We start from the raw sequence: 16,483 nt of genomic DNA, 5'->3' as shown, positions 1-16,483 counted from the left end.
GTTTCTATCAAGATCACAGGTATTTAGACTTACACGTTAGAAGATATTTTAAATAGCGTAAGAACCAAAGAAAATTAATTTTAGTGATATAACCACCTGAATGGGGTTGCAGAGTCTTATGAAAAGAAGAATTAGGAACAATCCAAATTTAAACATGTAATCTACATGGATTTTGAAATCTCCACAACCATTTAGTGGTTTGATGCAGGGACTACAATAGGGCATCACAGGCATAGATGTGAGTATCTCTGGTCAGTATCTCAGGTAACTATGCAAATTCTATACATCTAAGAGAGTATCCTTGAAGACTCTTTTGATGACAGCTATGTTTCCTTTGTGAAAAAGCGTATTTTTACCTCCAGAATATTTAGATTTAAACATAGAAATATATGGGTAATGGAACTCATTAATTATCAGAAATTTAGGCATATTTAGTATTTCAAAAATGTGATGTGCAATATTTGAGAGGATTTGGAATATTCAGTTAGACTTAATTCTAAATTTAATCTGTGTAATAGAATAATTGAGTTCACCTTTTGGGTTTTAAATTGAAATTACTTACTATATTTATATGCAGTTTTACTAGAATATATATAAGAAATTAAGATTCTCCAAAATTATAAATTAAATTTATTAGTCTTATAAGAATTAATTTTCAGTACTTGAAAATTTTTGTTAAATGATTGAAGTGGCTTAAAATTAATAGAATCCATTAAATGTATAAATGCTATTTAAAATGTTTAACTGTATTTAATCAAGTGTTTAAAAGAAGACTAAAAAAAAGTCTCATAGTGATTGTTAAAATTTATTAGATTTATAAATAGAATAAGGTACACACACTGAAATTAAAGCCACTAAGGAAGAACAAGGTTTTTTAAAATTTCTAACTTCAATCAACCAAATACTGATTATGAAAATCAAAGCAAAACTCTGAATATTTTTTTTCTATATAAAACCTGCCCTCAAGAACATTAAAAAAAACAAAGTGTCACAATGTCTAGCAAAGTTAATTACTAGCTCTCCCATTAACACTTCTCTTCTAGACTAGATGACATCACTCCTCTCAAACTTGTTGGCATTCGTGAGTCTCCTTTGCCAGTCCTTTAAATGTTGGGGTGCCTCAAGGCTCTGCCTTTGGTCCTGTGTTTCTTTTTTCTATATCATCCCTCGGGGTGATTTCAAACTCCAAGTGCTATCTATACTCTGGCAGAAATGGGCTAGAAGTTCACCAGACATTTCCCTGTTTCCTAGGCACACAGCTAGACTACAAGTCTCAGTTTCCCTTGAAGCTAGGTAGGCCACTTGGGTGTGCAAGGGTACCAGAATACAGGAGGAAGTGATGTCTGTCACTGCCAAGCCTGGACCTTAAAAACCTCCTACACAGCGGCACCTGGGTGGTTCAGTTCATTAAGTGTCTGACTTGGGCTTAGGCTCAGGTCATGATCTTGCAGATCATAGGTTCGAGTTTCATGTCAGGCTCTGGGCTGACAGCTCAGAGCCTGAAGCCTGCTTCTGATTCTGTGTCTCCCTCTCCCTCCCTCTCTCTCTCTGTCCCTCCTCTGCTTGTGCTCTCCCTCTCTCTCAAAAATAAATAAAACATTAAAAATTTTTTTAATAAAAAAATTGAAAAAAAAAACAAAACGACACAATCTTCCATTCTCCCTCCTCACATCAATCATTTGTCTGACTGCAGGCAATCTAAGAGAGGAATCAAGGCCCTAGAGAATGGTAATAGACTCAGGATGGAAAGGACATCGATTCCTAAATCATTGCTTGGAGGAGTAACCTCCAAGTAATCAAGAATGCCCAATTAGACTCTATAAAAGTGAAAAATAAACTTGTATTTTTTTAACCAAGTAGATTAATTTGCCACAATAGCTGGTGTCACTAAATATTACTGATCTTGATGGAATCCTCCATTTTTTCATGTTTATTGCCAGACTAGACTTCACCTCTGAGATCCAGAATTAAATATCTAATTGCTTAATTGAGATCTCTACCTGGAAGTCAATTAGTCCACCCAAACTTCACATGGTCAAAGAGAAGTTGGTTTAGTACCCAACTGTATTAGTCAACGTTTGGCAGAGAAACAGAACAAATAGGATACATACAGCTATGCACAATTGAAGATCTATTGTAAGAATTGGCTCACGTGGTTACGGAGGCTGAGAAGTCCCTCAATCTTCTGTCTGCAAGCTGGAGAACCAGGGAAGCCAGTGGTATAACTCAGTCCAAGTCCAAAGTCCTGAGAAGGGGTGTTAGGTGGGGAGAGGTATCTCTGGTGTAAAGCCCTAAGTCTGAAGGCCCACAATGTACATCCCAGTTGAAGAACAAAGTAAAAGAATTTACCTTTTTTAACATCTTTTTGTTTTGTTCGGGCCCTAATCACATTAGTGAGGGAAGATCTTTTTTACTCAGGCTACTGAATCAAATGCTGATCTCTTCCAGAGACACCCTCACAGTACAGACACACTCAGATGGAATGTTGACCAGCTATCTGGTGTCCCCTATCCCAGTCATGTTGACATAAAATTGACCATCACGTCACCTCCCAACACCACACCCACCTCATGCTAGACTTCCCTGTCTGCCCTGTGTGAATCAACGACACCATTCTCCATTGTTGTTCAGGATGAAATCTTAAGTCATTCTTTATCTATTTATGCAATATTTATTTAGTTTGCCCTATGCGTTAGGAAATATTCCTGGCACACCAGACACAATAGTAAGCAAACTAGACCTGGTTCCCGTTACCTCTTGTACTCATAGCCAACTTCTACCAGTTCTCCTAAAAATTAAGTACGATCATTTCAATCTTTGGTTTGAAAATCTTTGCCTTTACTTGTTTTTTTACCCCCTACCAAATAAAGTTTAAATTCTTCCTCGAGATATACACATTTTTCCAAAACCTTACACAAATCTATTCTTGTAGTGGACATCTACCTTGAAAACCTCATGCCCCTGGGCACAGTTACTTGGAGGACGACCAGGCACTTGATTGAGCTTAGAGGAAAGTCTTTATTGCAGAGCTATTGAATTGGAGTTTGAAGCAGCTGGAAGTGTTACATATGTGGCCAGTCAGCTTCAGCCTACCACCACACGGATCCAATAACAGAGAAAGCAGGATTAACTAGCACGGAGAAGGAAGCGAGTGTCCAGGGAGGAGCAGAGATAGTATCCAAAATGGAGGACTCCTCTAATTCCTGACCTTCAATTCAAGATCTTGTTTCCAGTGTTTCTAGAGACCCAGTGTCGTTCCTGCTCTTGGGTTTCATGAAATATTCTTATGTCTCTATAAAAAAGCCCTGCTCCCTTACCCAATCTCCTTTTTGCTTAACTAACTAGAGTTGGTTTCTTTTACTTAGAATCCTGAATAATTAAGCTCTTGGGTCTCATCTCTCCTTCAGCTCTGGATCTCCATTCTCTGCCCACATCACCTCCAGAGGCAGTGCTCATACCGCAGATACCTTTGTCTGGTTGCTCATTGTTCCTGGGGGCCATTGGGGAGGGGGAAGGTCTCCTTTGGTTCCCTCTTCTGATACCGAACTATTAAAAGATAAACTGAAGCATAATAAAATTTTAAGAGTTTATGTAAGAAAAGTCTATTTGAGTCAGGCTTCTCCAAAGTGGATATAGTTAAGAAAGTTCCACTGACAGGAGCATGGTGAGAGGTTTTACAGAGAAAAGGTGTAAGGAAAGTAAGGAAATTGCAGATTGACTGTAGCTTAAAGCCCCCTGGTTAATTGTGGCTGGTTGTCTTTAGCATTTAAGAATTTTTTTTTTTTTTTTGAGAGAGAGAGAGAGAGAGAGAGAGAGAGAGAACAAGCAGGAGAGAGGGGCAGAGGGAGAGAGAGAAAGAATCCCAAGTAGGCTCAATGCAGAGCCTGATGTAGGACTCAATCTCACGACTGTCAGGTCATGACCTGAGCCAAAACCAAGAGTGGGACGCTTAACCAACTGAGCCAACCCAGGAGCCCCTGTCCTTAGTTATTTTTATTTCTTAACCTTGAGGCTGAGATTTGGGTTTGCTTACAAAAGCTGCGGTGGCATTAGAACCACATCAGTCTACTGGCCTCTTGCTTAACACTGCTCATCAGTGTTTGGGATTTGGGGATTCATCCAAATCCAGTTTGGATGGATTTTGGATTCATCCAAATCTAGTGGGTATAGAAAGGGTCTCTTGCCAAAGACAGTCTCTAATGCAAGTCATTTATTTAGGTTTATAATGACTTTTGTTGTTGTTGGAGTAGGAGTTTGTTAACCAACTATTTGAGGGCTCTGAAAAGACTGTGAGCTACCTCACGCTTTGTATATTGGGGTACTCAATGCCCTCTTAAACTAGAATACTTTGTTATTTTTCCTCAGAGATGTCTATTTTAGGGGTGCCTGGGTGGCTCACTCAGCTAATGTCTGATTTGGGCTCTGGTTATGATCTCGCCGTTTGTGAGTTCCAGCCCTGCATAGGGCTCCTGGCACTGACATTGAGATACCTGCTTGAGATACTCTCTCTCTCCCTTTCTCTCTGCCCCTCTCCTGCTCATGCTCACTCTCTCTCTCTCTCTCTTTTTCTCTCTCTCAAAATAAATAAATAAGCTTAAAAAAAAAAAAAAAAAAAAAAAGAGAAACTCCTAAGGAGTATTCACCTTTTCTTCTGCCAAGAGCTGAGCTTAAACAAGATGTTTTTTGAGCTACTGGCCAATATATGCAAATTAGTTCTTTGTGTGGCACAAGGTTACTTGCTAGAACAGCTTTGTGGAAGAAAGACCTCTTTACCCTTCAGAACTGGCCAGAAAATATGCCATTCCTCAGGACTGGCTTCTCTGCCTTGGACTCTGACATGATCATATGACGATGTACACTAATGTACTCTAGACAATTAATTTCATTGTTTCTTGCCCTTTCTGGTGAGGAATTTAATCCATTCTGTTCCAGCTCCTCCCCTTCACAGCAGGTAAGTCAAAAAAGAGCAGAGGATTATGGGAGAAGGGCACCAGAGACCTGAGAGTGAGGATTTCAAGGTGTTATTTTCCAAAAAGACTGAAGAATTCTGTCAACCAGCCAAAACACATTTGGATTAGAATTTCTTTCTACATGTCTTTTTGTTCCAGTTTTTAAAAATTTTCTCCTTTAAAAATGTTTTTTAGTACAAATTAGACTAAAAAACAAACAAAAAAACTGTAGCCTTGTCCTAGCTGAACTGATAGAACAAGGAATGTTTCCAGATCTCAGACCTAAACAGAGGAACAGAGTATTCCCAAGGAGGCAGGCCAGTGGGAGAGGACCCTCTTTGGAGAGCCCAGTAACAAGAAAGTTGATAGGAAGCGGAAAGTGGAAAGGGAGTCTCTCTGAACATAAGCCTATACCCTCTGGACAAGGGCAAAGTAAGACTTGCAACATAGTTTCAGATTCCAGAAGAAATGACATTCCTGCCCTGCCCTGCCAAGATACCCTTTTGTAGTTTAGCTTCTTGCTCACAATGCACACTCCTATCTTTCTTACGTACTCTTCCTGTTTCTTGGGAAGCTGCCCGGTTCTATCTGCATTTCTATCTGGATATTTGGAATTTATTTTATTCTCATTAGCATATATTACCCATATGTTATTCAAATGGATTTTGCTGTTCCGTGGAAAGAACTCTAAGCCAGGAATCAAGAACTGTGACCTTACACATTTATAAGATGTAACGAGGTAATAATAACTAAGTTATTTCTTATGCACTCTATGTCTAAGAATGTGACAAATGTTTACATGGACAGTTGGAAATAAATGAAATGTTAGCTGGGCAACAAACTATGAGGGTAGATATATGTGATAAAATTTAGTTTGGTTACAGAATAAAATATAAATAAAATTATCTATGGTTTATGTGCATTCATTAGTGTACTTTGTGTTTAAGTATAAGTGAAGAGTATTTTAGACAGATGTTGCAATTTTTATGGTTAAGCCAAGTTACTCAACAGAAGTGAAATCTCTCTTTATTATTATTTTTTGTCAAAGCTAGGGAGCTGGATGTCTTACTTCCACTAAAAAGCTGTACCCACAGCCTGGGCATTGCAAGACCAGAATATTTACTATCATGGATAAGTAACACAACTGAATTATGCCCTTCAGCCAGGGCAACGTGGTGTTATGTAATAGGGTAAAATGGAAAGGAGGGAGGAGGGAGAACATAACTTTACTAGGATGTGAATCTAAGATTCTTAAAAGGGCAAAGTGGTTTTCTCATTTTTAAGTTTCTGTTTTGTTTTTGGAGAATTGAGGTCACAAACATTCATTTCCCCTCCCCATTTTCACTATTGACTTTACATAAAGATGGAGTAAGTAACTGACAGAAAGACCCTTTACTGGACTTTGTCATCCCAGATAAATGCTCTTATTCAATTAAAACTCTGCACACAGGAAAGTAATTTGGATTAGTAAGCAAGTGGGAGAGATGTCTGTGCTAGTTCAATAGGTATGGTGCTACTTCAATAGGTAGGACACCCTTATTATTATTAATTATTGTTATTATCATTATTATTGTAACTTACTTTGGGTCTATACATGCAGTTTATACATTCATTTGGGTTTATACAGCAAGACTAAGGTAAAGTTATCACGGCCCAAAAATATGGAGAAGTTCTGTAATGCAGGACTTCACAACATTAAGACTTTTTTTAAGTTTATTTATTTATTTTGAAAGAGAGAGAAAAAGAGTGTGCAAGCAGGGGAAGGGTAGGGGAGAGAGAATCCCAAGCAGGCTCAGTTCTGTTAGCGCTAAGCCTGAAGCGGGGCTTGATCTCACGAACTATGAGATCATGACCTGAGCTGAAATAAAAAGTTGGAGGCTTAACTGACTAAGCCACCTTGGCAACCCCACAACACAACAACTTTTAGAAATACTAATTAAAGGATTCTTTTCTCCTAAATAGAGGAATAAAAACTAAGTATTTTTTTATACCATTAATTTAAATTTCAGTATAGGCTATATATTACTAATGATAAATGATGGGCTTCTATCAGACCCCCTTGGAGCACAGATGCTACCCAATATGGATTGTGCACCCTGGAGTCACTCACCTTGGGCCCTGGTCAGGTATAAATATTTAATTCCAATTTAGTAATCCCTCCACTAATAATGGCTATAAGAATCATTTATTCTAGTTTGGTTTAATTATTTGTTGCTTGACCTAAATTCTGCAAATTCTTTTCTATATGTCTTCACATTCTGTTCTTGAGCCACATCCTTCTGAATTCAGATATTTCTTTGTACTGAAATGAACTTTATATATGTACATCCACAATTTTGAGAATTCATGTACATACCCAGGGGTATATGTGCAGTGCACCTTTATTTTTCCTCTCAGTCTCTGTTTCTCCCAGTGTGTGTTGATCACTGATCTTCCTGCACCATTAAAAATGCAGTTCTCTTCACAGGAGGAGTATATTCATGGAGATCTCAAATGAAAAAATTCCTCTCATTGGACAGAAATGTGTATGACCTGGCACTTCATATATTACAGCATTTATTATCTTCCCTTGATTGAAACAGTTTAGGTTAGGTTGAATTGAATTAGGTTGAATTGAAATAGTTAGGTTAACCATTTTATGTCCCATTACATGTTATGGAAGCATGCTAATTTAACACATATTCCCTACATCCTTGCTATTTTTCATTCTGTTAAACTCTGTAAATCTTTTGTAAGCCACCTTGAATCTTTTTGTGAGCTAAGTATAGAAATGGGGCCCTTCCGTGCTCCAGCCAAATTATATGTGCCTGTTATAAGTTGAATATTTCCTTCAAGACTTATATATTGGAGTCCTAACCCCCAATACCTCAGAATGCAATCTTGTTTGGAGATAGGACCTTTCCAGAGGAAATTAGGTTAAAATGCAGACCTTAGAGTGGGCTTTAATTCAATATGCAATATGACCGTTGTTCTTATGAAAAAGGAAAATTTGGACATATACATTCAGAGGGGGAGAATGCCTTGTGAGAACAAGGCAGAGATTAGCGTGATGCTTCTACATGCCAAGGAACGCCAGTAATTACCAGGAAACACTGGAAGTTAGACTAGGGGCATGAAATAGATCCTTCTCCCGCTGCCCTTGGAAGGAACTGACCTTGCCAACACCTTGATCTCGGTCTTCTTGATCTTGGACAGTTGTTAATGTGAGGAGGCTTGAGACAGCTCCAGAGATGTGAGGCAGATCAATTTCTCTTGTTTAAGCCCCTCAGTTGTGGCATTTTGTTGTAGCAGCCCTGGAAACGAATACAGTGCTTCTATAAAACAATTATCATATTAACTGCACATTTTTTTCCATTGGTGTTTTTTTTTTTTTCCCCCATCCCAGAGTATGCGTCATCAAGAGAAGTAACCTTGTCTGTCACATGCTTTGCTCTGTGGTAGTTTTGTAGAGGACACAAAATGTAAGACATGGTTCCTACCTTAAAATCCAAAATGTATTCATCAAATACTTATTGAGTGATATAATTATGTAACTAGCACTCAGTCACCTTGCATGTCATACGGTGGTGGAGACAAGAGACGATGATCCCTACTTTTATGGGGCACATAGTCTGGAAGACACTGGTGGGGTGGAGCATGAGGAATATTCACAAAGGAAAAAAAAAAGAATATACACAGATAAAACAATTGCATGTTATGTAAATGGTTTGAAGGAAAAGAAGGCAAACAGTGGTTTTATAACAGTAACTTCAGTGCATACAAATACGTGATAATTGTCAAGCAGGAAAGAAACAGCTGTGTATAAAGAACAGGGAACAGTGATCACCCTTGGCCAAGGGATGGTCTGGGAAGGCCTCCAAGGGAGGGCATCAGAGCTCAGTTTACAAAGAGCAGTTGATTTTGATAGAGCGTGGGGAAAGAGCCCATTTATACTTGTCAAGATGAGAATGAACAAAAACCCCTGCGTCATTAGCAGTCCATTTGTCTGGAGCACAGAGAAGTAGAAGAAGTAGAATAATGTAGCAATAATAGATATTATTTTTTTAAGGCTTACTAAGTGCCAGGGACTGGAATAAAGATTTACATTGTCTTAATTACGTTCATATTTCTTTTTTAAACTTTTTTTTTAAACGTTTATTTATTTTTGAGACAGAGAGAGACAAAGCATGAACGGGGGAGGGTCAGAGAGAGGGAGACACAGAATCTGAAACAGGCTCCAGGCTCTGAGCTGTCAGCACAGAGCCAGACGCGGGGCTCGAACTCACGGACCGTGAAATCATGACCTGAGCCGAAGTCGGCGGCTTAACCGACTGAGCCACCCAGGCACCCCCCTTCATATTTCTGAGGTAGCCCGTAGTTGTCCCCGTTTACAGATGGGGATTGAAGTTTATTCCACCATTGCTTCGAACTCATGTTATTATACCCTGCCAGTTATCACCCAGACTTCTCAAGGATCGCTGTGATTTGGAAAGAGTTCTCTAACTTCACAAGCTGTTTTTTCCCTGAAGGAGACTGTTCCCCAAAACACAGAGTGCGATTTTAGAACACTCTGTCTTCTGAAAAAACTACACATTTTACTTTATAGTAAACAAAAGGAGAAATAGAGCTTCTGAGAAACAGTAACGTGACCTGAAGACATTAAAGCAGGAGGATATGGGGGGAGGTAAGATCCCTTGGCAGTTAACTAAAGGGAAGATCCAGATCAGAAATTTAAGCATGTTATTAGGATGGTTTAGTGTGCACAAGAAACATCTGAGGTGCCTGTTAATAACTCCTATTTTCAGGCACCACCCCAGGGGATTGCTAATGTGAGGAGGCTTGAGACAATATTCTGTTCTCTCCTCGCCAAAGGATTAGGGAGGCAGTGTGCACCAAACTTCCTTCTTTGCAGCAGGCTTGTGGCCTGTAGGGACCAGAATTCATTCATCTTTTCATTCCCTTTCCCCCTAGGACCCAAGATCTTGCTCATTATAAGCATGTGGATGAATTGAACTATCAGAGTGAAAAACTCTTGTCAAAGAAGAATCATTAGGATCGTGCAAATTGAAAAAGAGAACAAATTCAAGAAAACACAATTTGTAAGCATGGGAGTGAGAACACATGAGGTCCAGGGATGCGACATGTGACCAGTGAAAAAGATTACAATGAAATCTCTAGCCAATTGTATTTGAGTGATCTGCTGCTCAGGGCACATGATTAAGTTCCTAGCAGCTCTTATGTTTGTTGGGTACTTTTCTTCTGCAGACTCTGAAAGCACTTCGAAGGCACTGTGTCACCATTAGGAGACAATATAAAACACCACTTGATTAGAGTCCCCCACTCTGGAAACATGCAGGCACCGTTCTTTCTGCTGAATGCCATAGAGAGGAGGTGAATAGCTTTTTCGATTGAAATAGCAGGAAGACATGTAGGAAAGCACAATATAATTTTCTGAGTTGGAAATTAGTTAGAACTCAGGGATATAAATGCCCATCTTCTCTAAACCATGCTGGATGCCAATAGATATGAATGAAACCTATAAAAATGGAAGGATCAAATGAGCCGGGGTCTGGATTTAAGAAGTCCTCATTTATTGACCTGAATAGAGTTGGCATTCTAATAAATATCTGTTGAAAGAATAAATATCTGGTAATAAATAGAAGTAACAAAATTAGGAAATATATACTCTCAAGTGTGCCCTGGTTTGTCGCCCATACCTCCTCTGTCACTGGACCTGGATGTAGAGGTCCTTTCTCCTAGTTGACACTTCCAGGTGATTTTTTTCTCTGTCCTCCTGAAAAATCTCCACAGCATGATGCTCATATCATCAGTTTTTATTAGTTATTACTCCTCAAGATTTTATCATGTGTGTATTAAGGTCAGTCTTTACAAGACTCCTGTTATAAACCTCGGTAAATGTCCATGGATTAAAATTCCAAAATCCTGACCACTTTCTCAGAGAACTTCCATTCTACCTCAGCTCCCCAAGTCCTTGGTTGTGCCCTAGAAGAATCAGTGGATAATTCTGTTCTGTCCCCACCACATGGACTAACCTGTCCTATCTGTTTGTGTATGTTCTTTCTTCCTCTGCACTACTGCAGGGGAACTGCCCATGATTCTGGTAACATTTATGCACTGGATCCCCTTCACTTTCTCTTCAGCAATTAGACTCTCTTCCTTAAGCAATATTTTTTCATCTCAGTCAGATTAGTCCCATAAATGTGCAAGCTTACTGTAATACCTTTTTAAAAATAACACCCTTCTTTAAAATAGTCTCCAACTATAACCTGATTTCTCTGCTTCCATATACATCAAAATTCCTTGAAAGAGATTTCTTGTATTCACTCTTGGGTTTCTTTTCTTTCTTCCTGTTCTCACTGGAATGGACTCCAAAAGCAGCTCATCTCAAGATTACCCGTGACTTTCATAGTTGCCCCAGTGCAATGTTAAACTCTCAGTCTTCACTCTAATTAACTTTTCAGCAGCAGTGATGCCATGGATGAATCTCTCCGGGAAATATTTCTTCATTTGGCTTCTTGTCACTCCCTTTACTGATTCTTCTCATCTCTCTACTGGAGTTCACTGAGGTTCAGTCCTTACTTCCCTTCTCTTCTCTATCAACACTAACTCTCACAGCCATATCATTCAGTCTTATGGCTTTAAGTATTGTCTGTATTTTGAAGACACTCAAATGTTCTTACTCTGAATTCGTAATTCTATTCAACTGCTACTGATTGTCCTCACTTCTGTAGTTAAGAGAAATCTTAAATGTAATATATCCTGAGTCGGACTCCTGATATACAACTCCTTGATATTGATCTTCCTGCACGATTAATGTCAACTTCTCCTTCCAATTGCTTAAGCAACTTGGAGTCACCTATCAATGGACTTCTCTCTTTTTCTCATACATATTTGCTCCATCTATCAATTCCATTAATTATACCTTCAAAATGTATAAATAATCTGGTTTTTCCTATTCCACTGCTAACTCTTCTCTAGGTGGTCATCATCTTTTCCCTAGTAAATACAATACTTTTGGTCTCTGATTTAGCATGTGTCTCCCTCCTCTGGTCTGTTCTGAACATGGAAGCTGGATTGGATTGAGTAATGTTACCCCTGTATCCTCAACTCTACAATGGTTTTTCACCAACAGGCCCTGTGTGATCTTCCCCCATTTTTTTTTTCCAGACCTAATTTCTTTTACTCTTTTTAGGCCTCATTCATTAGTTACACTGTACTCCTTGGTGTTCTTCACACTCTACATATGCTCCCAACATAGAGCTTTTACTCTTACTGTTCCCCCTTCTCTGAGCCCTCTTCCTCAAATACCATGTCTTTCTCCATTACTTCCTTTAAGCCTTTGCTAAAATATCAATTTCTCAGAGAGGCTTTCACCAACCACAATCTTTAAAATTGCCCCACCCCCACCCCACACACCAGCACTATCTATCCCCCATCCCTAATCAATTTTTTCTAATAGTATTTATAGCTATCTGACTACTATGTTTTACTTATTTATTTATTGACTCTCCTCTCCTCTAGAATATAAGTACAATGAAGGTATGGATTTAATTGTTTTGTTTCCAGCATAATAGAGAATATCTGACACATAGTAGTCACTCAATAAGTAAGGCTGGAATACTTCAAAGTCAGAGAGTTCTGGGTTCTGGCCCCCAGCTCCTGTACTCACCAGATATAGAAATAAAAATAGTGAGAATATTAGAAACATCTCTGTGTTATTGACCAAAAATAGTAGCATACTCTTCTTTTCTACAAGGAACCAATTGATCACTACTGAAGAAATAGAGAGTGACAGTCATACTCATGGAATGGCATTTAATAAAAATACATTTAACTGTTAGATGCTTTTTGTTATATTTGGCAGAATGATTGGGACCTTTTGCTTTCTAATTCAGATGGACTCTTAAACCCTTTTTAACAATTAGGTTAATAGGGTCTCATTTTACCTGAAGACTTCCTGATTTCCCAGTCACTCCTTCTTCAGCATATTTTATATTTATCTTCATTTCAGACCCTATCACATTGTATTATAATTCCCTGTAATGACTTTATTTCCCCAACTAGGCAGTGTTGGCCTTAAAGAAAGGGATGATACATATCTATCCTTGCATTCACAGTCACTAGAACTGTTTATGTTACATAGTAGGTTATCATAAATCTTTGTGGAATAGATTAGGTAATTTAGACTCAGATAGCACAAGATTGTCAATAAGTCACTGTTATTACAAATAAGAGAATTATAAAACAAAGCCTTGTTTGTAGACATATTAATGAGGAAGGGAACCGTTAGAACATATCCTCCAAATTTTGGATTTAAGTACCCCAGAAAATGTTAATAAACAAAAATAGAGAGGTGCTTTATTTTTATTATTCCTATATTTTGCATTACCCTAATTTAGTCACCAGATGTCACTAGGAGACTGTGGTCCATGTCAGTCTTTCTGTAAACAAGAAAACAAAAGACTTGACATTGAAACAAGAAACAAATCTATTTCCCTGTACAAACACTTTTGAATGGTAAGCCTAGTAGCTTTAGTATTTTATTTTTGACCTGATTTTCACATAGCCTAGTGTAGGAGAAAGAACACCAGACTGGGAATCAGAAATCAGGGGTTTTAGCTCCAACTCTGGCATATTTTAGTTCTTTGACTACCTGTTAAGTTTCTATACCTTTCTGGACTCTGACAGGTTTCCTCATTTGAAAATAAGGGTAGCAAAAGATGATTCCTATAAACCTTCCAACTCTAACTTCTGATTCTTCTATTCTCTCCTCTTGCTTACTCCATAAGAGAGTAACAAGGGACCCTTCACCAATAGTGGTGACTGGGAAAGTCAACTCACATGAGAATTCTGGGTACCCTATTATGTACTCAATTTTATTCTAAATACAGGTTCCCCTGGATTGTGACCTTCTGTGAAGCTGGAAAACCTTTATGTTCTTTCTTAGTTTCATACAATCAATCTCCAGATGTTGGTCGACATGTGTGAAATCCCTTTTCCATGTAGGGAACGATCCATTTTATTATAAAAACATTACACAAAATTTGTTTAAGAGGTCACGTAAATATGATACTTTTAGCAACAGCCATGTTTGGGGTTTCACTTTCACTGGGAAATGAATTATTTCTCTTAGGCACTTCTGAATATTCTCCCTCTTTGTTACCAGTTCTCTGCACTGCCCACCCATCCACCTACCTAAAACACATACCACTTAATCTTTTATTCATGATGTTCCACGGCAACCTGCAATCATCAACCACTTCTAGAAGGCTCAGACACTGTTGCTATTTGAATGCCTCATTCATCTCTTTCTGTGCATATTTATGCATTGCTTAGATATTTATATTGCATATAGTTCATTTCATGGAGACGGTTCTCACATTCTCAAACCATTTCTTTGTAATTCTTTTACTCAGAGTTAAGCCACAGAGTAAGTATTTTTGAGAATAACCTGAATTAAATGGAGCCTTTAACTCTCAGAGCCACCATTCTAGTACGAAATTATATAGACCAAGTTCACAAATGTTTTTATAGAATTTATTCATTCCTGGAACATATATTGGTTATTTATTAAGCATTCCACATTGTTGGTGTTCTGGGATTTAGACAACAAGTAACACACAGTGTGGCATGGAGACAGTGTGAAGAGGCATTTAACACATCAAAGTGTCAGATACAGTGGCGTTATATGCAGCGTGCAGTGAGGCTCGAGGAAGGCAAGCCTAGCCTGTCTGGGGGAACCAGAGAAAGCTTCACAAAGGATTTACAGACTTACCCTTGAGCTGACTTTCATGGAAAGTCAGGAGGTTTGGATGGGAGGTTGGGAGGCTATGTCAGACAGAGGGGGCAGCAGAGGCAAAGAAACAGAGGTACAGGCCTGCGTATTAAACCAGAGAACTGCATGCACTTGGTCTGTGTTTGTTGGTTAGCAGGAAAAAGGGTGATTTGCTGAGAGAGGAGACTGAATTAATAGTACCCATTGTTTTCTCTTTGAAATTTATAAAATGTTATCTTGCCTTTCCTTTCCTCTTTGTGTATTTTGGTACTGTTGAAGGTTCAGTTCTGGTGTGTCTTCGGGAACTGCTTTTCATGATCTTTGTCAATTTACAGAGAATCTACATTCCCTATAGTCTGTGACACATTGTTACTCTTTATATGTTAGTTGTTTAATACATATATGGGGCTCTTGTCCCAGCTAGGCAGTGAGTTCCCCCAGGTCATGTTTGCACGTAATAGTCACTTTGAATTATTATTATTACATGGAGGGTGGAAGGAAGGAAAGAAAAGAATGGGGAAACAAAAGAATATATATATATATATATATATATATATATATATATATATATATATCATAGATAATACAGCTGGGAAATCTGCACTGCATGAAGGTTTTAGAATATTTGTCATTGTCCAGGACTCTCCTGAGCATGTGAAACACAAGGAAGTCCCAGGGTAGTTATACATGTCACTGATACATACATATTGACTATATTTTGTGAGGTAGAAAGGGAGAAGAGAAAAAAAAAGACACAACCTGATAGAGGGATATACACTGGGCAGGGAATTTAAACTCAGCATGTATGGATTATATAAAATTATATCACATTTTAATAATAGATACTAAAAGAGACCCCTAAAAGCCAATAGTGCGGTCCTTTCATTGCTCTGCCTTAATATTTTTAAGTCAAACTAACTCCTTGAAGGGGAAGCTTCTGGAATGGTAGCTGCCAGAGATACATAAGCTGCCTGGGGGAAGGGGTAGGACAGGCTGAAGTCAGACAGACATGGGGGTAGGCGCTGGTTCCACCACTTGGTAGCCCTGTGACCTGGAACAAAGTCTTCCTGCTTCTCCTGCAAGCTTTAGTTTCCTTGCCTATGAAATGCAGGTAATAATGCCTCCTTCTCTCTGGGGTTTTGGGTTGACTAAATGAAATGGAGCATCTAAAGAACTCAGCACGGTGCTTGACACATAATTAAGTGCTTGGTAAATAATAGCTATAATTATTATTGACAAGTTTGGAACAGTGAAACACAAAAGGCTGGACTTTGGGTTAGAGAATAGGAAGTGTGGGTCTAGCTTCATTATTCACTTGCTATGTGACTTCAGTCACATATTTTTCCTCATCTATACCATGGAGAACTCTACATATTGTACCTCACTATCACATGAGATAGTGTATGTGAAACACTGTACAACTTAAGGAACCACTTTTATTACTGCCCTGGTTTTAAAAATGCAGTGTTCTAGGGGTGCCTGGGTGGCTCAGTCATCCGACTGAGTGTCCGGCTCAGTCGGACTTAAGTCCGACTTAAGTGTCCAACTTAAGTGTCCGACTTCAGCTCAGGTCATGATCTCACTCTTTGTGAGTTCCAGCCCCACATCGTGCTTTGTGCTGACAGCTCAGAGCCTGGAGTCTGCTTCAGATTCTGTGTGTCCCTCTCTCTCTCTGTCCCTCCCCTGCTCGCATTCTCTTTCCCTGTCAAAAATAAATAAACATTAAAAAATAATAGCAATTTAAAAAATACAGTGTTCT

The sequence above is a fragment of the Panthera pardus genome, unplaced genomic scaffold, assembly GCF_024362965.1.
Source record: "Panthera pardus isolate Hobbes unplaced genomic scaffold, ASM2436296v1 HiC_scaffold_12, whole genome shotgun sequence".
NCBI classification, from domain to species: domain Eukaryota; kingdom Metazoa; phylum Chordata; class Mammalia; order Carnivora; family Felidae; genus Panthera; species Panthera pardus.
Note: the sequence above shows the minus strand (reverse complement) of the source record.